Genomic DNA, 21795 nt, shown 5'->3' on the forward strand with positions numbered 1-21795 from the left:
TCGTTTTGTATTATCGCGAAATAGGGGCGATAGTACCACAAATATAATACGATAATTGGAGTGGCAATCATTAAAACAAAGGCCATTTTCGTTGCGACAGGATATTCTCGTAAAATTTGAATCAACAGTTTTCGCTTCCGATTGCGATAACATTCTGTTGGCACCTACCCTACACAGGGAGAAATGATCACGAAAAAATAAGAGATATCAGGGCTCGCACAGAAGAGTTTAAGCGCTCGTTTTTCCCGCTTGCCGTTCGAGAGTGGTACGGTAGAGACAGTTTGAAGCTCTTTCATTGAACCCCCTGCCAGGCACTTTATTGTGAATAGCAGAGTAATCACGTGGATGTTTTTTTTTAAAGTGGGAGACGTATTCCCCGGAGAGTGGTGGCTCTGAGTAAGTCACTAGCTGCTCATTGTCAGATGTAGATTTCATTTATGCCCCAGCAGTGTTTGCAGGAAGCTCGTGCCCACTTCAGGTGAGCACAGCAGTGGCGGGCGTCTAGCTCATGACCGTTGGCGCATGACGTGTGGTGAGGACGCTGCCTGGCTCTCGACGTCTGCGTACTCTGGCTGCCGGCAGTGGTGGCTCAGCAACGGTGCGCGGTAGCGTGGCTAAGATTGGCCATAGGTGGAGCTGGCCGCCCACCAGTTTCTGGCACTGCCTCGCATCCAGTGCCTCTGTCGCTGGGAGGGCCTCAGTTTGAGCCTTTAGACCATCTCTGTTACAGGTGGATCCCCTAGCAGGTAGCCCTGTCAGGGTGATGGTGGAGCGGTAGTCGCTTCACGCTGCAGTGGATACTAACTCGATGTAATGCCGGTTCGGCGACCAGCCTGACCTGAAGACCAGTATTCGAACGTATGAAAGCAGGTTTCTTGTGATGTGGCTGCCACAAATGTCATGTTCCGCAAATGTCGGAATGTCCCTGGTTTTGATAATCAGCTAATTACTGACTGCCAGGTGGGGTTTCACGCCTAATCTGGCGGCGTGGTTCGTAGCTGTGCCGGCACATTATATCAAGAGGCTGTCTGCGGGAATGAAGCTAACTGGTGATGCTCAGACCATTACAATCTTTCCCACTTGGAAAAATTCGGACCTCGGAATTCCCACTACTGCTGTTCGTCTCGTATACATTTTAGCTCAAATCATATAGAGGTGTTTGCTAAGGATCTTCCTCAGAGGTGCCCGCACTGCCAAAAGAAGCCTCCAGGTGGAGGCTAAGTAGCGGTGGGATATCTGCAACTCTACTCTAGCCAGAGAAACAAACAGTGTCTGTCTATCATTAGCGTAATTGTGAGTGTGACTGACGTGGAGCTCCAGAACGAGACGAGTCCCCACTGAAGGTGTACACAATGTGGTTTTATATGCCCAAATAGTTGCTCCATCGAAATCCAATCTTGCAGAGCATCTGACAACAGGTCCAAAGAAGCGATAAGGGTTTTGTCCAGGGTAGAGATCAGGTAGGTCACTTTCCTTCTGAAGAGAGTTTCGAAGGAATTGTTGAGTAGGAAGAATAAGATAAAGCTGGTGTTTAACGATGTGGTTCCAATAACAAAGGCAGGCAGCTTATTAACCTGTAGCCATATGCCCCTCCATCCCTTGGCTAAGAAAATTACATTCAGCTGAGAATTCATTCCCAGGGCATGGTATACAACACAAATTACCTTGAAATGGCACGGAGGCTGGATCTGGAAGTGGTAACGGTTTTCTTGTACCCAAACATGTCATACCAGTATTATTTTCTTTTATTTTCAGGTTTTGACAAATGTCTCAGGGGTACTCAAGACCATTTACAGTTACTTGAAAAAAAAATCATTTTAGTGATTTTTTAACAACAGAAACATGTTAGAAAATACTCCTTTAAAAAACTATCAAGTGCACTTGTTTACAGTTTTCAGAGAAAGTTATAAAGAACTTCTAATATAGGCGCTTGACTAGCCATCACTCAAATTTAAGGAAAAATCGTTTGCGATTCCAAAAATATTTATCTCAGGTAATATTTTGAATTCACTAAGACAATAGAAGTTATCAAACTAGAAAAAACTTAAAAATGAATAAATAACTACAAATCAAAAACAAACGCTTGGATTAACAGCTTCATGGTATAGTGGTTAATGCATTAACCAATGTAAGATTACGAACCCCGAGGTCAAAAGATCTGCAGCGGATAGGCACTTGGTGAAGGGAGTGGCAACTGACCCTTAACATAGACAAATGTAATGTATTGCGAATACATAGAAAGAAGGATCCTTTATTGTATGATTATATGATAGCGGAACAAACACTGGTAGCAATTACTTCTGTAAAATATCTGGGAGTATGAGTGCGGAACTATTTGAAGTGGAATGATCATATAAAATTAATTGTTGGTAAGGCGGGTACCAGGTTGAGATCCATTGGGAGAGTCCTTAGAAAATGTAGTCCATCAACAAAGGAGGTGGCTTACAAAACACTCGTTCGACCTATACTTGAGTATTGCTCATCAGTGTGGGATCCGTACCAGATCGGTCTGACGGAGGAGATAGAGAAGATCCAAAGAAGAGCGGCGCGTTTCGTCACAGGGTTATTTGGTAACCGTGACAGCGTTACGGAGATGTTTAACAAACTCAAGTGGCAGACTCTGCAAGAGAGGCGCTCTGCATCGCGGTGTAGCTTGCTCGCCAGGTTTCGAGAGCGTGCGTTGCTGGATGAGGTATCGAATATATTGCTCCCCCTACCTATACCTCCCGAGGAGATCACGAATATAAAATTAGAGAGATTAGAGCGCGCACGGAGGCTTTCAGACAGTCGATCTTCCCGCGAACCATACGCGACAGGAACAGGAAAGGGAGGTAATGACAGTGGCACGTAAAGTGCCCTCCGCCACACACCGTTGGGTGGCTTGCGGAGTATAAATGTAAATGTAGATGTAGATGTCAGACAAAAAACAATTGCTTGGTTCAACTGAAACTGTAAAGCATATACAGGTTACACCTTAGAATTATACAACAGATGTAAATTACAAATCTCATGTGCGTGCTTGACCTCAGAACGAGAGAAACTGTATCTGTTTAGCCCACAGAAGCAAACAAACACTTGAACAGAAAAATACTTTAATTCAATTAGGGCCGGCTGGTGTGGCCGAGCGGTTCTAGGCGCTACAGTCTGGAACCGTGCGACCGCTACGGTCGCAGGTTCGAATCCTGCCTCGGGCCTGAACGTGTGTGATGTCCTTAGGTTAGTTCTAAGTTCTAGGGGACTAATGACCACACAAGTTAAGTCCCATAGTGCTCAGAGCCATTTTAACCATAAATCAATTAGGACACCTGAATCGTCCAGAACGAAATGCAGATATAATTCTGAAGAATCAACACAGAAGTGTTTAAAATACAAAACATAAAACTAGCTTGCAGTCACTGAGTATTCGACGTAAAGCATATATACAGATACAGATACAGACTGTATATTTAATCAAGTAACAACGGAAATAGGGATCACAAAAATGTGAGACGATTTACGAGGTGCATTCAAGTTCTAAGGGCTCCGATTTTTTTTTCTAATTAACTACTCTCCCCAAATTGATGAAACTGGCGTTACGTCTCGACGTAATCGCCCTGCAGACGTACACATTTTTCACAACGTTGACGCCATGATTCCACGGCAGCGGCGAAGGCTTCTTTACGAGTCTGTTTTGAACCACTGGAAAATCGCTGAGGCAATAGCAGGACGGCTGGTGAATGGGCGGCCACGGAGAGTGTCTTTCATTGTTGGAAAAAGCCAAAACTCACTAGGAGCCAGGTCAGGTGAGTAGGGAGCATGAGGAATCACTTCAAAGTTGTTATCACGAAGAAACTGTTGCGTAACGTTAGCTCGATGTGCGGGTGCGTTGTCTTGGTGAAACAGCACATGCGCAGCCCTTCCCGGATTTTTTGTTGCAGTGCAGGAAGGACTTTGTTCTTCAAAACATTTTCGTAGGATGCACCTGTTACCGTAGTGTCCTTTGGAACGCATTGGGTAAGGATTACGCCCTCGCTGTGGATGGACACCATCAGTTTTTCAGCACTGGCGGTTACCCGAATTTTTTTGGTGGCGGTGAATCTGTGTGCTTCCATTGAGCTGACTGCCGCTTTGTTTCTTGATTGAAAAATGGCATCCACGTCTCATCCATTGTCACAACTGACGAAAAGAAAGTCCCATTCATGCTGTTGTTGCGCGTCAACATTGCTTGGCAACATGCCACACGGGCAGCCATGTGGTCGTCCGTCAGCATTCGTGGCACCCACCTGGATGACACTTTTCGCGTTTTCAGGTCGTCATGCAGGATTGTGTACACAGAACCCACAGAAATGCCAACTCTGGAGGCGATCTGTTCAACAGTCATTCGGCGATCCCCCAAAACAATTCTCTCCACTTTCTCGATCATGTCGTCAGACCGGCTTTGTTGTCACACGATGTTCTGCCTTCATTAAACTGTCGCACCCACGAACGCACTTTCGACACACCCATAACTCCATCACCACATGCCTCCTTCAACTGTCGTTCAATTTCAATTGGTTTCACACCACGCAAATTCAGAAAACGAATGATTGCACGCTGTTCAAGTAAGGAAAACGTCGCCATTTTAAGTATTTAAAACAGTTCTCATCCTCGCCGCTGGCGGTAAAATTCCATCTGCTGTACGGTGCTGCCATCTCTGAGACGTACTGTCAATGAATGCGGCCTTATTTTAAAACAATGCGCATGTTTCTATGTCTTTCCAGTCCGGAGAAAAAAAATCGGAGGCCTTAGAACTTGAATGCACCTCGTACAACCGTCTTCAAACTAACTGGGATATGTTGTGATTATGAGTGTACTGATCCACTTTTAACACACAGCCCAGATAACAGACACTAGCGAGCGCTGCACACGCTATAGGCGTAAGTGCAGCGCAAGGGTTGGTAACCAGGGATGGGTGAGGAATTGGGGCGTCCGAAAATCGCATCCAGCACTTAATGACACGCAAACGAGATGCTCACCACCCCTTTCTACGCTGGACTCCAGAGGCACAAGGAACCCTGGCAGGACCTCATCCATCAACCAAAGCACCAAAAACTTTGAACTGACCCCACTCGGAAAACGAACACAGGAGGAAGTAACGATTCTTCGTCTGGTATCAGCGTACTCTGTGCAGTAAACACCGACCAGTCGCAACACCTCAGTCGCAACACCTCAGCACAGCCAGCAAGACTCGCTTGTAGAGAGCCGCCTGTGTCATTAGAACGCCTTCAAGAGGCATGGCTGCCCCTACCAAGTTAGCAGGAATTACGTCGCTAGGAAACGAAACCACAGACTTTCAATCAGCGGCCAGAATCGATGTGAGTGTAGGCACAGTTCAGACCTCGTACTGAGATATACTTTGATTTTCGAGATATAGATTGCTACCACGTACAGCAGTAGACCATCCTAGTCACTATTTACACAACAAATAACATTTTATCTATGAATAAATCGAAGGCAGTCTCGATCGCTGACACAACCAGTCCCAAACAATAGGATTGCCATGCGCCACTGCCTCCTGGAAGCATTTATGGTCCGAAAATGATCTGATAAAAAGATCGAAACCAGTCACCATTAGAAAAGTTAAGCGATCAATACTGCTGTCAATTTATTTGTTTATTTACTAAGCGATCAAGACTACTTTCAATTTATTTATAATAGTTACAAATGGCTGTTACCCTATATAAGAACTGTGTTCTTTAAAATGTTAAAATTTTTTATCAAAGATCAGAGTATTTTTCATGCCTTCCAACTCTTCTGTGGTCGAAATGCTCTCGTTCACAGTTTCCGAATCCGCAAGGATCTACATAACTATTTCACTAAGTCTGACATGATATTGGTACCTCGATCAGTTTCCACAGTCTCCGGTGTCCCAAACTTTAAAATCGAGAGGTTCACCATTGAATGAGCTACCGTCTTCCCGTGCTGGTTTAGCACAGCAATCAGAAACGACGTGATCAGTGATACGTGATCATTAATAACAGCTATAATTCTACCAGACATATTACCCTGTCTTTACAGCCCACTACAGCCTTGAACACCATTGAACTTTTCAGGATGATCATATGATCATGAAAGTGGTGCATGACATCATGGGTCATCTTGAACTCACAACATAATCAATATCAGTGACAAGGGTCGCAGTAATTTTGTAATGAAACAAGGCGACAAAGCAGATCCGATTCATTGTTGCGGAACTTTTATTTGTGCTTTTGTTTGTACATACAGGATGTACATCATTCTGCACCATACTCAAATAGCATGCCTGCAGTTTGTTTTAACGAGTAATGGTTCATCACTTTTAACCTCTCAGATTAGATTAGATTAGATTACATTAATACTAGTTCCATGGATCATGAATACGATATTTCGTAATGATGTGGAATGAGTCAAATTTTCCAACACATGACATAATTAAGTTAATTTAACAACGTAATTAAGTTAATATAACAACATTTTTATTTTTTATTTTTTTAAATTACTTTTTATAATTTTTTGTTTGTTTTTTTTCCTTTTTTTCCTAATTTATACCTAAAAGTTCCTCTATGGAGTAGAAGGAGTTGTCATTCAGAAATTCTTTTAATTTCTTCTTAAATACTCGTTGGTTACCCGTCAGACTTTTGATACTATTTGGTAAGTGAGCAAAGACTTTAGTGGCAGTATAATTCACCCCTTTCTGTGCCAAAGTTAGATTTAATCTTGAATAGTGAAGATCATCCTTTCTCCTAGTATTGTAGTTATGCACACTGCTATTACTTTTGAATTGGGTTTGGTTGTTAATAACAAATTTCATAAGAGAGCATATATACTGAGAAGCTACTGTGAATATCCGTAGATCCTTAAATAAATGTTTGCAGGATGATCTTGGGTGGACAACCAGCTATTATTCTGATTACACGCTTTTGTGCAATAAATACTTTATTCCTCAGTGATGAATTACCCCAAAATATGATGCCATATGCAAGCAATGAGTGAAAATAGGCGTAGTAAGCTAATTTACTAAGATGTTTATCACCAAAATTTGCAATGACCCTTATTATAAAAGTAGCTGAACTCAAACGTTTCAGCAGATCATCAATGTGTTTCTTCCAATTTAATCTCTCATCAATGGACACACCTAAAAATTTTGAATATTCTACCTTTGCTATATGCTTCTGATTAAGGTCTATATTTATTAATGGCGTCATACCATTTACTGTACAGAACTGTATGTACTGTGTCTTATCAAAATTCAGTGTGAGTCCGTTTACAAGGAAACACTTAGTAATTTTCTGAAAGACATTATTAACAATTTCATGAGTTAGTTATTGTTTGTCAGGTGTGATTACTATACTTGTATCATCAGCAAAGAGAACTAACTTTGCCTCTTCATGAATATAAAATGGCAAGTCATTGATATATATTAAGAACAACAAAGGACCCAAGACCGACCCTTGTGGAACCCCATTCTTGATAGTACCCCAGTTTGAGTATTGTGCTGATCTTTGCATATTATGAGAACTGCTTATTTCAACTTTCTGCACTTTTCCAGTTAGGTACGAATTAAACCATTTGTGCACCGTCTCACTCATGCCACAATACTTGACTTGTCTAGCAGAATTTCATGATTTACAAAATCAAAAGCCTTTGAGAGATCACAAAAAATCCCAATGGGGGGTGTTCGGTTATTCAGATTATTCAAAATTTGATTGGTCAAAGCATATATGGCATTTCCTGTTGAAAAACCTTTCTGGTAACCTAACTGACATTTTGTTAGTACTTCATTTTTACAGATATGCAAAGCTACTCTCGAATACATAACTTTCTCAAAAATTTTGGATAAAGCTGTTAGAAGGGAGATTGGATGGTAATTGTTGACATCAGATCTATCCCTTCTTTTATGCAAAGGTATAACAATATCGTATTTCAGTCTATCAGGGAAAATGCCCTGTTCCAGAGAGCTATTACACAGGTGGCTGAGAATCTTTCTTATCTGTTGAGACCAAGCTTTTAGTATTTTGCTGGAAATGCCATTAATTCCATGTGAGTTTTTGCTTTTAAGCAAGTTTATTATTTTCCCAATTTCAGAGGGAGAAGTGGGTGAGATTTCAATTGTATCAAACTGCATAGGTATGGCCTCATCCATTAACAGCCTAGCATCTTCTAATGAACACCTGGATCCTACTATATCCACAACATTTAGAAAATGATTATTAAAAATATTTTCAACTTCTCACTTTTTGTTCGTAAAGTTTTCATTCAATTTGATGGTAATACTGCCTTCCTGTGCTCTTGGTTGACCTGTTTCTCTTTTAATAATATTCCAAATTGATTTTATTTTATTACCAGAGTTGCTGATTTCAGACATGATACACATACTTTTGGATTTTTTTATAACTTTTCTTAATACAGCACAGTAGTTTTTATAATGTTTGATAGTTTCTGGGTCACTACTCTTTCTTGCTGTCAGATACATTTTCCTTTTCCGGTTACAAGATATTTGTATACCCTTAGTAAGCTATGGTTTGTTACATGGTTTCTTACTAGTATATGTAACTATTTTCTCGTGGAAACAGTTTTCAAATGCATTTACAAAAGTGTCATGAAATAAATCATATTTTAAATTGGCATCAGGTTCACAGTACACCTCATCCCAGTCTAACTGCTGTAGGCTTTCCCTGAAATTTGCAATTGTTAAATCGTTGACTGAACGTACTACTTTGAAGGACTGTTTAGTACTGCTGAATGGAGCTATGTCATATATTGTATCTAGCTGTGCACCATGATCAGAAAGACCATTCTCAACAGGCTGAGCATTTATCTGGTTAAACTTATCTTGGTCTATAAAGAAGTTATCTATCAGTGACCTGCTATCCTTTACCACCTAAGTAGGAAAATCAATAACGGGTGTCAAATTGAAAGAACCGAAGAGTACTTTGAGGTCATTTTTCCTATTACCCTCTTTCCGAGAATCTACATTGAAGTCCCCACAAATAATAATTCGCATCCCCCTGTCTGACAGATAGCACAACAAGGAGTCCAAATTTTTCAGAAATAGATGAAAATTTCCCGATGGGGACCTATATACAGTTACAATTATAAATGTGCCTTTATTTAATTTAAGCTCACAGGCACATGCTTCTATATGTTTCTCTACACAAAACTTTTTTGATTCTATACTTTTTGCACAATTATAACTTTTGACATATATAGCAACTCCTCCTTTCTCCATATTTTCTCTAATTACATGTGCAGGGAGCTTATATCCACTTACATTTACCTTATCCATATTAGTAACAATGTGATGCTCAGACAGGCATAGTATATCTATTTCATCCTCAGCTTCTAAATCTTCTAAACAAACCAGAAGCTCATCTATTTTATTCTTTAAACTCCCAATATATTGATAAGATATACTTACATTATTTTTAATTACACTTTTATGAGAACCTTTCCTTATTCTAACATTTGCAGTACTCTCCTGTCTGAGTTTCTCATTGCGCTTAGGCCTAGTTCTTGTACCAGTGGTCACATGGTGTTCAGAGAGGCAGATTATGTCAACTGCGTTGGGTGACTTTAATTCATCAATGCAATTACCTAGGACTGAGATACAGCTTGGTGGAGATAAAATTTCTGGTGATTGGTGAAAATTTATAATTGACAGCTGTGATTGGTGATCCAATGTGCTAGAATTGTGCTGTTTAATTTCTTTCCTAAACTGAAGATTTGTTTCAATCCTGACCTGTCGTAGAACTTGACATCTTTCTGTCTTACCTATCCTAAAAAAGGTGCTGCTCCAACACCTGTAACCACTGGTATTTTACCATTCATGGCAGTGCCTCCCCCCCTTAAATTTCCTGCTATTACCCCAGCCAGTTTACCTTTCCCTTTCCTGTTGAGTTGTAGGCCGGTAAACTTCCTCTGCGGATAGGCAACACTGTCGACGTTACCACTGCACATAGATGTTTTTTATGGAACATAAGCAGTATACAAATATGTAACTCATGAGTTACTTAGTTCGTGTATGCAATCTCCACAACTTTAGGTATCTAGCGTACAGCGTATCTTGTAACGGATAGGAAATGAACATGGATCTAGGACATTTCCTGTCATCTGACGGAATAGTATGAGAGGAACATCAGTATGGTCAGTGTGACAGTTGTCTTCCCAGACGGAGGTGCCATGTTCAGTAAATGTGTAGGCTAAGGTGAGTGCTGGGGAACGTAGAGTAACTTCCTTAGATCCGCACGAGCGACCTATTAAAACTGTTGGTTTCACGGCGATAGAAAACAAGTAGGACGCCACCTGCTGCTTTATTTGTTCTGTATTATAGCCTCGTGGCATCATACTCAGACACACACAGAAGGATCATGCGTCACTGCCAAGTAACATAGCTCGCTGACACTTGGACCATACAGAGAACGAACTGCTAAAGTAAAACACAGAAGCAAAGAAATACGCACTAAGACAAGAAGATATGATACTTTTATTCAAACCCAATACTTAAACCGTAATCATCGCGGTTTATGATGATATCCTGCATCAAACTTCCTGGCAGATTAAAACTGTGTGCCGGACCGAGACTCGAACTCGGGACTTTTGCCTTTCGCGGGCAAGTGTTCTACCATCTGAGCTACCCAAGCACGACTCACGCCCAGTCCTCACAGCTTTACTTCTGCCAGTATCTCGTCTCCTATCTTCCAAAGCTGTGCGGATGGGGCGTGAGTCATGCTTGGGTAGCTCATATGGCAGAGCACTTGCCCGCGAAAGACAAAGGTCCCGAGTTTTAATCTGCCAGGAAGTTTCATATCAGCGCACACTCCGCTGCAGAGTGAAAATCTCATTCTGGTATCCTGTATGTTACCAAAGGGGATACATTTTTGTTAATAGAGTGTGTGATCATCACGAAGGGCAATGCAGGCTCTGCAAAGCGCTCCCATCCTAGCCACAAGGTTGACCAGGAGTTCTTGTGGCAGGGCGTTCCACTCCTCAACCACTACGACCGACAACCGCTGGATGGTCATATATGCATGTGGGCCGGTAGCAGCACGTTTCCCCAACGCGCTTCACACGTGCCCGACGGCATTTAAATCGGGGAAACGCGCAGGCCTGTCCATTTGCGGAATACCCTCCCGTTGAATCATCTCCTCCACTTGCGCAATTCAAGGCAGTCGCACACTCACATCCACAAAAATGAAGCCAGGCCTGAACGCATCCCTGAAAAGAGGCACACATGGTTGGAGTACAGTGTCTCAGTAACACTGGCCGATGAGTTAACCGTGTTCAAAGGTTTGGAGATCAGGACGCCCATGCAACAAAACACTTCCACACAACATGATACCTGGACAACCAAAACTATCATCTTCGACTATATTCCTGGGTGCATTATGTATCCCCTTCCCGTATCATAAGAGCGTACTGCCTGCATTGTGTTTGTAATATTGAGTATACTGAGTTTTCAAATGTTTTTCTCGGAAACCTGCTTATAGGTTAGGGAAGGACCTATTTTTGTTAAGGGACTTCGAGCTCTACGTCTACATCTGTGTACTCAGAGGCTCACACTTAGGTACGTGACAGAGGTTTCATGGAACCACTTTCATTCTATTTCTCTACATGAAATGCATTCGCAATTGCGAATGTTGAAAACCATGAGCTGCATCACAGAATGACGACAATGAAAATTTGTAACGGAGTGGGACCCGTACCTTGATTTCCTTCTTACGGCGAAGGCACGCCTTACCATTAGGCTATCCCGGAAACTCTCATGGCCACACCGAATCTCCCATATGTTGTCAACAATGTGTCTACAACCTCCACTAGCACATTCATTAAGTATATTCCCGTACAGGGAAGATATTTTAATGAAAAGTCGCTCGCCCGATGTTGGCAGATAAACACAATATTGCACTGCCTGTGTTGTTCAAAGCATTGTACTCACCTCAAAAAAAGTTTTGCATCATCCCGGTAAGCAGAACTCCTGAAGATAGATGTTGACTGTGGACACTGTATCACAGACACACTCCATTTGAGTGTTCAGAGATGTCACTGAACGCGCACAAAGATGTAAACAACCATGCATGAGCAGCGCCTATTAGACGGAGGGTGTCCGACATCCGATTAGCTCTAGACTTTCCACCAGGAAGGAAGTGCACGGGTCGTGTTGTGGTGGTGGTGGTGGTTAGTGTTTAACGTCCCGTCGACAACGAGGTCATTAGAGACGGAGCGCAAGCTCGGTTTAGGGAAGGATTGGGAAGGAAATCGGCCGTGCCCTTTCAAAGGAATCATCCCGGCATTTGCCTGAAACGATTTAGGGAAATCACGGAAAACCTAAATCAGGATGGCCGGAGACGGGATTGAACCGTCGTCCTCCCGAATGAGAGTCCAGTGTGCTAACCACTGCGCCACCTCGCTCGGTGGCTCGTGTTGTCTATAGTTCAACCATGCCTAGACCGTCAATACCGCGGATCGATCGCGTCCAATTGTTACTATGTGCAAGGAATGGCTCTCAAAAAGGGAAGTATGCAGGAGTCTCGGAGTGAACCAAAGCGTTGTTATTCGGACATGGAAGAGATACAGAGAGACAGGCACTGTAGATGACATACCTCGCTCAGGCCGCCCAAGGGCGGTGGATGACCGCAACCTACGGATTACGGTTCGGAGGAATACTAGCAGCAACGCCACCATGTTGAATAACGCTTTTCGTGCAGCCACAGCATGTTGTGTTACGACTCTAACTGTGTGCAATAGGCTGCATGATGCGCAACTTCCCTCCGGTCACCCATGGCGAGGTCCATCTTTGCAACCACGACACCATGCAGCGCGGTACTGATGGGCCCAACAACATGCCGAATGGACCGCTCGGGATTGGCATCACGTTCTCTTCAGTGTTGAGCGTCGCTTATGCCTTCAACCAGACAATCGTCGGAGACGTGTTGCGAGGCAACCCGGTCAGGCTGAATGGCTTAGACACACTACCAGCGAGTGCATCAAGGTGGAGGTTCCCTGCTGTTTTGGTGTGGCATTATGTGGGGCAGAGGTACGCCGCTGGCGGTCATGGAAGGCGCCGTAAAGGCTGTACGACACGTGAATGTCACCCTCCGACCGATAGGGCAACCAAATCGGCAGCATAATGGCGAGTCATTCGTCTTCATGAACGGAAATTCGCGCCCCCATCGTGCACGTCTTATGAACGACTTCCTTCAGGATAACGACATCGCTCGACTAGAGTGGCCAGCATGTTCTCCGGATATGAAACCTATCGAACATGCCTGGGATGGATTAAAAAGGGCTGTTTATGGACGACGTGACGCACCAACCACTCTGAAGTATCTTCGCCGAATCGCCTTTGATGAGTGGGACAACCTGGACCAACAGTGCCTTGATTAACTCGTGGATTGTGTGCCACGACGAACACAGGCACGCATCAATGCAAGAGGGCGTGCTACTGGGTATTAGAGGTGGTGCTGTGTACAGCAATCTGGACCACCACCTCTGAAGGTGTAGCTTTCTTGAGCAATAAAAAGGGTGTAAATGATGTTTATGTTGATCTCTATTCCAATTTTCTGTACATGTTCCGGAACTCTCGGAACCGAGGTGATTCAAAACATTTTCTTGACGTGTGTGTTTAACTGTCAACACGTGGTGAGCGATTTTCAATTATAATGTCCCCCATGTACGGGTATTTACATGATGAATGTATGAGTGCAGGTTGTAAACACGTGGTTGACGACGTATTGAGGTCTTTCTCAGAAAGCCTAATAGGACGGCGATCGCTCGCTATAAGCGGTAATTCCCGATTCAAGTCCCTGTCCGGAACAAATTTTCACCGTCGTCATTCCATTATACAGCTTTGGGTGTCCATATTCGCAACTGAAATATACATTTTATGTATTTCATTACGGCTAGAGACGCTACAGTGCCCATTCCGAAGGAACATTTCATCATGTGAACAACACAACCCATGCAAAATAATATCTCATTTCTCTACCGTTCCTCTCGTGAACAGCGAGTAGGAAAAATGAACACTTACATCTTCTCATGTGAACCCCGATTATTTTACAACAGTGATCGTTTCTTCCTATGTAAGTCGACACCGAAAAAATGTCTTTCCCTTCGACGGTGTTTCGCTGATTTTATCGAGTGGACCAGCTAGATCATCGGTCCCATGATACTAAGGAAGGATGGGGAAGGACGTCGACCGTGCCCTTTCATGGGAAACATTCCAGCATTTGCCTGAAGTGATTTAGGGAAATCACGGGAAACCTACATCAGGATGGCTGGACGTGGATTTGAATCGTCGTCCTCCCGAATGTGAGTCCAGTGTGCCAACCACTGCGCCACCTTGCTCGGTTCCGAGGAGAAAGATGGAAATTTCGTGAGTAGATGTCGCCCCAACGAAACGCGCCTAATTTTTATCGATTGCTACCCGAAATCACCTATCATATCCGTGATATCCTCTGTCCTATTTCATATTAAGAAAAAATGAGCTGCCCTAATTTTAACCTTTTCGATATCCTCCGTCAATCCTGTTGTGGACTGGCAAGACAGCCAATCTACTATGACAGGTAGCCGAAAGGCATGCGTTTAAGCTCACGCAGGCTGGCGTGAGGTCTGGAACAGGACAAGGTCTTGAGACTAGCAAAAAAGGTACGTAGCTTCTGGAATACTTAACTTTAATCCATAATTGGTGAACATCGGTCAGACGGTACATGCATCACAAGATAAATAGCAAATGATAATGGCGCCTTGCTAGGTCGTAGCAAATGACGTAGCTGAAGGCTATGTTAACTATCGTCTCGGCAAATGAGAGCGCAATCTGTCAGTGAACCATCGCTATCAAAGTCGGCTGTACAACTGGGGCGAGTGCTAGGAAGTCTCTCTAGACCTGCCGTGTGGCGGCGATAGGTCTGCAATCACTGATAGTGACGACACGCGGGTCCGACGTATACTACCGGACTGCGGCCGATTTAAAGGCTACCACATAGCAAGTGTGGTGTCTGGCGTTGACACCACAAATCCCATCTGATAATCATCCACCTTTACACCTGTACTCTAGTAGCAAAATGCAGATATAGTGTAGGCAGTCTCTTTAGTAGATCTCTTCGGTCCTATTAGTATTCTACCAATAAAACGCAGTCTGTGGGTGACGATTATCTATGTGATTATTCCAACTTGAGCGGTTGTTAATTGAAAACCATTAGATTTTTGTGAATTACCATGTAACTGCGAAATATAGCGGATTTCGTTTATAAAACCTGTGGGCGACTCATAGTTTCCATTATTTAGCATAAATTGTCAATTTTCGCACCTTACAGGTATCTTCCATATATATGTAGTTCTGCAGCTGGTTTTGATTATCTGCAGTCAATATAAGACGGCTGCTTGGATCGTCCCATAAATGATTTATATAGATTAGAAACAGTACTTCCTTGGGGAACGTAAGATACCACTTCTGTTTTACTCGCTGACGTTCCGTCAGTTACTAAGAATAATCACTTATCCAGTAGCAGAAATGGGACGATACTTCATAGGCTTGCAGTTTGATTAGAAGCCGCTTGTGGGTAAAGATATCAAAAGCCTGGGGGTCTAGAAAATAAGGAATCATTTTTAGATTTCCTGTCGATACACTTGCTACTTTCAGACAATAAAGATTTTATTGTGTTTCACAAGAATGATATTTTCTGAATCAGTGTTGACTATGTGACAGAAGATGGTTTCTTCGAGGGAATTACAAATGTTCGAACATAATGTATGTTTCAGAAACCTACTAGATGTTGACGTCAGTGTTGTTGTTCTTGTTGTGGTGGTGGTGGCTGTGGTCTTCAATCCAGAGACTGGTTTCATGCAGCTCTCCATGATAGTTTATCCTGTGCAATCCTCTTCATCTCCGAGTCACTGCTGCTTAGTGTATTCATTATTTGGTTTCCTTCTACAATTTTTAACCTCCATGCTTCCCTCCAATACTAAATTAGTGATCCCTTGATGCCTCAGAATGTGTCCCACCAACCGATGACTTCTTCTAGTCAAATTGTGCCACAAATTCCTCTTCTCCCCAATTTTATTCAGTACCTCATCATTAGTTACGTGATCTATCTATCTTATCTTCTGCATTCATCTGTAGCACAATATTTAGAAACCTTCTATTCTCTTCTTGTCTAAACTGTTTACCGTCCATGTTTTACTTCCCATATGGCTACCCCCCACACAAATACTTTCAGATAAGACTTCCTGACCCTTAAATCTATACTCGATGTCAACCAATTTTTCTTTTTCACAAACCGTTTCCTTGCTATCGCCAGTCTGTATAATATAACATCTCTGCTTCAACCATCATCGGTTATTTTGCTGTCCATATTGCAAAACTCTGTCTTGTTAATTCACATACGGCCGGGAGAGTGGTATGCAGACCACATGCCCTTCATACGCCCAACAAATGACACCTGTAGGCTGAGGATGACACGGCGACCGGTCGGTACAGTTGGTTCTTCACGGCCTGTTCGGGCGGAGTCTAGCTTTATATAGCAAAACTCATCTTCCACTTTAATTCATTTCCTAATCTAATTCCCTCTGCACCGCCTGATTTAATTCGACTACATTCCATTAGCCTCGTTTTACTTTTTTTGGATGTACATCTTATATCCTCCTTTCAAGACAATGTTCATTCCTTTCAACTGCTTTTCCAAGTCCTTTGCTGTCATTGACAGAATTATAAAACCCCTATTTCTTCTCCATGGATCTTAACTCCTACTCTAACTTTTTCTTTCGTTTCTTTTACTGCTAGCCCAGTATAAAGATTGGATACCATCGGGGGTAGGCTACAATCCTGTCTCACTCCCTTCTCAACCACTGCTTCCCTTTTCATGCCTTTCGACTCTTATAACTGCCACCTGTTTTTTGTACAAATTGTAAACAATCTTTCGCTCCCTGTGTTTTATCCTTGCCACCTTTAGCGTTTGAAAGAGAGTATTCCAGTAAACATTGTCAAAATCTTTCTCTAAGTCTACAAATGGTATAAACTTAGGCTTGCCTTTCCTTAACCTCTCTTCTAAGATAAATCGTAGGGTCAGAACTACTTCACGTGTGCCTATATTCCTATAGAATTCAACTGATCTTCCACGAAGTTGCCTTTTACCAGTTTCTCAATTCGTCTTTAAATAATGCGTGTTAGTATCTTGCAACCGTGACTTATTAAACTGGTAGTTCGGTAATTTTCATACCTGTCAGCACCTACTTTCTTTGGAAATGGAATTATTATATTCTTTCTAAAGTATGATGTCTTATCACCTGTCTCATACACCTTGCACACCAGATGTAAGAGTTTAAGTCATGACTGGCTCTCCCTAGGCTACCAGTAGCTCTAACGGAAACTTGTCTTCTCCTGGGGCCTTGTTTCGACTTAGGTCTTTCAGTTCTCTGTCAAACTCTTCACACAGAATCATATCTCCCATCTCATATTCATCTAGTCCTCTTCCATTTCCATAATATTGCTCTCAAGTACATCGCCTTTGTAAGGACCCGCTATATACTCTTTCCTCCTTTCTGTTTTCGCTTCTTTCTTTAGGACCGGTTCTCCATCTGAGCTCTTGATATCTATACAAGAGGTTCTCTTTTTTCCATTGGTCTCTCTTTGCTATAGGCGTCTTCTATCTTACACCTATTGATGTATGCTTCTACATCTGTGTCAATGGTATGGGTCTGTAATCCAGCGGCTTAGTGTTATATCCTTTCTTGAGTACTGGTGTGCCCTCTGCAGGTTTCCGGTCTTTAGGTCTTTAGCTCTTTCGTCTAGCAAGCGGTTGCATATGCTTGTCAAGTATGGAGCTATCATATCAATATATGCTGAGCGAGACGTAATTGGTGTACTGTCTAGGACAGGGGCCTTACATTTATTAATCGTTTAAGCTGCTTTGCTTCACCAGGTGTATCTTCTTCTAACATAGGCATGTTGGCAGCAGTTCTGAATTTGAATTCAGAAATGTCGGCTTCGCCTTCTTTTACTCAAGGAATTTCGACTAACCGTGTTTAGTATCTCAGCTTAATCGCTTCCGTCATCAGTAAAATTACCACCAGCATCACGTACTCAAGGCATCGATTCTGTCGTGTAGCTGGTGTACTTCACGTGTGACCGGAAACTCATTTGAATTTCAGACAGATTTTTGGATACGGTTTCGCCGAGGAAACTGTTAAAAGCATCTCTCATTCAAGTCCACGCTATATTCCGGGCTTCTGTAAAATTTCGCGAACTTTGGGGATTCTGTGATCTTTTAAACTGGGCATGCTTCTGAAACAGTGTTATGACCTGTTTTGTGTCCCATGGGGGGCGAGGGGGGGGGGGGAGGGAGGGGGGGAGTGGGTGTGTTACATCCCTTGTTAATTTATTTGCCATAAATCTCTACTGCTGTCGAAACCATTTCTCTAAAATGAAGCAACATCTGGTCTCCAGTTACACACTTCGGTCGGAGTATTGTATGGTAACCTCTTTTATCACTTAAGCACAGCAAAGAACAAATCCTAAACATTTAATTTCGCTGGAAGCATATTGATGTTTCTGTCTGTTTATCCACGTGTAGTAGAGAGCTTTGTTTAACCTCTGAATGTTGCCTGCTTAAATACAGATAACGTTCAACTCTTTTATGTGTGGCAAAGAAAACATCTAAATATATTTATCTATATACTGGTAACATTCAGCACATTGCACCAATTTCCGCAAAGTTTCAAAACCGTATCGCGTAAATGAGAGGGTTGGGGAAAAACCGCGACAAATTCTTTTGGTCTGGGGCACTCGCAGCATTCTATGCGGAACAACCCACTGCGATTATGTAAATTCCGCGTGGGATAGGATATTCCAGCGGGCTGTGACGAGAGCAGCCGACCGACCCGGCCCTGGCACCCCGCCCCCCCCCTCCCCCCCCCCCCCCCGGCGCACCCTCCCCCCTATTGTTCAGTCGATAAACAGCGCGAATAAACGCGGCGCCGCATACCGCAAACAGCGCGAAACGTGGCCCGCATTCACGGCCACCGCCCGCCCCTGCGAGCGCCGCTGCCCGCCGCGCAGCGCAATCAATACGGCCGCCCCGCACCGCACCGCCGCGCGCCGCCGGACCCGGCGAGCAGTGCGAGTAATTTGCAGCCCTGATGACGCGACGCGACGCGACGGCCGAAATCCGCGCCCCTCCCCCCACTCCACACCGCCGTGTTTGCAGTGCCGGAGTCTGGCCCTTAAGCGATTCACCAGTGTGAACTGAACACTGGCGTCGGAAGAGTTGTCGGAGAACTCTCTAGCTCTTGGCAGACTGACGACTGTACGTGACAAGTTAGAACTGAGAGTCACACACGCTTTCGACCATGATTCTTAAGATGCAGTACTGTGAGATCTACCCCTTCTCACTACTGTTCGTTTTTCCCATGCAAGAAATGCTCCATCGTCGTTGCTATTTTAATTTTTTATTTCAGTTTGCACAAATAGTTCCACAGGACCCAAACTACCAAAAAAAAATCACCATGCCAATGGAATGATATCATAGTAGTTAATTTTTATGTCATATCGTGACTGCGGACGTGTACCATCGGAAGCAAGGAGAGAATTTTGAGTGGTGGCTGGTATTCTCTTTCTGACAGACAAATTGCTAAATACTGGGTGTTTTAGAAGTGATGGTCAATACTGCATGACAGCAATGAGCATTCCAAGCAAAAAAGTCCATTAAAATTGGGCTCTAAAACACATATCTTAAGATCTGTGAGTAGTTCTTGATCTTCGATACTGTGAAGCAAATCTGTTCTACTGCAAGCCCTTTGCTTTCCATATTTTGAGAAGTGGTAGTGTGGAACAAAATAAGAAACAAAATGAGCAGTAAACATGTGCTCTAAAATGCATACCTTAATAGCTATGTGCACCTGTTCATCTTTGGTACTTTGGAACATAACTCTTCTGATGAAGAAGTGCTCACAGCTTTTAAGGTATGCATTTTAGAGCACATGTTTACTGGACTTTTGTTTTAGTCTGTACTACCACTTCTGAAAATATGGAAAGCAAAGAGCTTGTAGTAGATGAGATTTGTTTCACAATACTGAAGATCAAGAATATCCTGTAGCTCTTAAGGTATGGGTTTCAGAGCCCATGTTTACTTGACTTTTTTGTTTCGAATGGTCATTCCTGCCACATCCCTGAATATTTACCATCACTTTTGAAACACCCTGTATATCAACTGGGTCCATTATTCATAACAATGGGAAATTAGTTAAATCTAAATAGTAGTGGTACGAGCTCTTCCCTCACAGTCAACTTTGGCCTCACAAGTCCGTTATGTTCACTATTCTGGTCGCTATATGCTGCCTGATTCTGAGCTAGAGACTGTGACTGTGACTCCGTCTCGGTGACTTGCAGGATAACAGACAGGAACTCACTGGTGCGACAGACTCGCTCTCTGTGGCGGCGCTCAAAATACTGGCAGCCGAGATGGCGTTGGCGGCACGTTACCTGCGAGCTTGTTGTTGGCCTCTATCGATCTTCTTACAACCTCTTTGCCGCCTGTGGTATTGGCGTCAGTTTACGCCAACACATTAATAATAGATAAAATAAGAGCCACGTGAGAGGTGTCCTCGGGGTCTTTTATAGCGGCATGCCTCAATTAAATTATCTCGGTTATCAAGGAGCGTCATTTAGAATAAAACTCTCAAGATTTCGATGGATATCTCCTCATCATCGTCAGGAGTGAAACAAACTGACTGGTTGGGCTGCCACTATTTTCCACTTACACAGGGTTGTCAGAAACAGTCTGATAAGTCTGTAAGGGTCTTGCCAAACAGGATGTACTGAGAAATATCCAGAATGAGATTTTCACTCTGCAGCGGAGTGTGCGCTTATATGAAACTTCCTGGCAGATTAAAACTGTGTGCCCGACCGAGACTCGAACTCGGGACCTTTGCCTTTCACGGGCAAGTGCTCTACCAACTGAGCTACCGAAGCACAACTCACGCTCGGTACTCACAGCTGTACTTCTGCCAGTACCTCGTCTCCTACCTTCCAAACTTTACAGAAGCTCTCCTGCGAACCTAGCAGAACTAGCACTCCTGAAAGAAAGGATATTGCGGAGACATGGCTTAGCCACAGCCTGGGGGATGTTTCCAGAATGAGATTTTCACTCTGCAGCGGAGTGTGCGCTGATATGAAACTTCCTGGCAGATTAAAACTGTGTGCCCGACCGAGACTCGAACTCGGGACCTTTGCCTTTTGCGGGCAAGTGTTCTACCAACTGAGCTACCGAAGCACGACTCACGCCCGGTACTCACAGCTTTACTTCTGCCAGTACCTCGTCTCCTACCTTCCAAATTTTACAGAAGCTCTCCTGCGAACCTAGCAGAACTAGTACTCCTGAAAGAAGGTTCGCAGGAGAGCTTCTGTAAAGTTTGGAAGGTAGGAGACGAGGTACTGGCAGAAGTAAAGCTGTGAGTACCGGGCGTGAGTCGTGCCTCGGTAGCTCAGTTGGTAGAGCACTTGCCCGCGAAAGGCAAAGGTCCCGAGTTCGAGTCTCGGTCGGGCACACAGTTTTAATCTACTGAGAAATAATTTTTATGAAAAAAATTCGATACATTGCTCGGTTCCTGAGTCAATTAGCATTGAAGTCAGCCAATCAGGGGGTTGTTTGCGACAATTCGAGCAGCTAGCCAGTGACGGCGTCGCCAGAGATGTTCTTCATTTGGTTTCCTAAAACCGAACAAGAGAGCGATACAAAAATTCGACATTGGACGACAGAAAGGATCGAAACTGAGGCAAAGTCTGAGCTTGCGCTATCATCTACATTA

At 43.4% G+C, this 21795-nt stretch overlaps 2 non-coding genes across 2 annotated transcripts; one reads left to right on the forward strand and one right to left on the reverse strand.

The window, feature by feature from the left end:
- Window positions 1-20885: 20885 nt before the first annotated feature.
- Window positions 20886-20960, reverse strand: Trnas-uga. Its single transcript has one exon. It is a non-coding gene; the product is annotated as a tRNA-Ser (tRNA).
- A 500-nt stretch (window positions 20961-21460) lies between these two features.
- On the forward strand, window positions 21461-21535 carry Trnas-cga. Its single transcript has one exon. It is a non-coding gene; the product is annotated as a tRNA-Ser (tRNA).
- Window positions 21536-21795: the final 260 nt, after the last annotated feature.

Source organism: Schistocerca americana, chromosome 4 (genome assembly GCF_021461395.2).
Source record: "Schistocerca americana isolate TAMUIC-IGC-003095 chromosome 4, iqSchAmer2.1, whole genome shotgun sequence".
Classification (NCBI taxonomy): domain Eukaryota; kingdom Metazoa; phylum Arthropoda; class Insecta; order Orthoptera; family Acrididae; genus Schistocerca; species Schistocerca americana.